Raw genomic sequence first — 1,360 nt, 5'->3', positions numbered from 1 at the left:
CTGAATCAGGATCACTTTATTCCCAGCAGTCCTTTGACAAGTTGACAAACACCCTGTAAGACTGTAAAATGACAGACAAAATTTTGGACAATCAGAATGATTATTTTTGTATAAGTCTCCAGGCTAATCTCTTCATCTCAATCCCAGGGCAGTTTCCTCTTCTCTGGGGTTTCTGACACACTCAGGATGTGGTTGAAACACTGTGTCACTCAACAGTAATAGACTGCAGAGTCCTCTGGTGTCAGGCTGCTGAGCTCCATGTAGGCTGTGCTGGAGGATGTGTCTGTAGTCAGTCTGGCCTTGTCCTTGAACTTCTGATTGTAGTTAATATCATTATTTTCAGGATCAATTCTTCCAACCCACTCTTGGCTCTGACTAAGCCTCTGCTTCACCCAGTTCATTTATTCATCAGTGAAGGTGTAGCCAGAAGCCTTGCAGGACAACTTCACAGAGGAACCAGGCCTCCTCAACTCAGGGCCAGACTGCTGCAGTTGGACCTGGGAGTGGACACCTGTGGAGAGAAAGACAGAGTGGGTGTCATTGTCACCTCAGTCCCTGTTCCTTCTTCAGGTTTAGAACTGGAAAGCCCCTTACCTGTAGTTACTGACAAGAGGAAGAGGATGATCCAGCTCCATCCCATAGTGAGGACCTGTGTGTTCAGTGACTGTGGAGAGAACACTAATCACATGTTGTTCAGGCATGTGGACTTTCTTGTATTTACTACCTTAGACTCAAGTAATTTGCATATTAATGAGCAGGACACTTCTTAAATGAGCATCTAGTTCAGCTGGAGAAGAAAGAGGCAGAGGATTCCTGGGGCAGGCATCAGCATGGTCTAATCCTCTCTGAGGAAATGTATAACATATTCCTTCCCTGAGGCCTGTGCAGATGCTGAGGAAATAACATCAGAACCTAAGCTCTCAATAGATTTCAGGCCTGAGACAGTTGCTCTACTTTGTGATCAGGTTATCTGATTGATTGATGGTGGTTGTGATGATGATGATGATGATGATGATGATGATGATAATGATAGTGATGGGAAACTTAAAACCTGCTAAGTTTGAAATTTACAACTGCCTTTCTGATATATGCAGCTGATATTTGCCTTTCCAGCAGATTATATACTAAGAAACTCATCCAAGTGCCCAAAAGTAAATATACTTGAGATATATTTGCACAATGATTATTGTAGTGACATCACAATAGCTAAATTATAGAAATAATCTATGTACTGTCCAAAGAGGATTTTTATCAAGAATACATGTTTATATAAACAATACAACAGAAGATTTTCATTGCAAGGAATGTGGAAACTAAATCAGTTATAGAAAAAGGGATGCAACTAGAGATAAATGTATTA

General features: G+C 41.2%; 1 pseudogene; it reads right to left on the bottom strand.

Moving 5' to 3' along the window:
* Positions 1–209: 209 nt before the first annotated feature.
* On the bottom strand, positions 210–646 carry LOC118575256 (annotated as a pseudogene).
* Positions 647–1,360: the final 714 nt, after the last annotated feature.

This window comes from Onychomys torridus, unplaced genomic scaffold (assembly GCF_903995425.1).
Source record: "Onychomys torridus unplaced genomic scaffold, mOncTor1.1, whole genome shotgun sequence".
NCBI lineage: Eukaryota > Metazoa > Chordata > Mammalia > Rodentia > Cricetidae > Onychomys > Onychomys torridus.
Note: the sequence above shows the minus strand (reverse complement) of the source record. Positions and strands in the feature narration are given on the sequence as shown.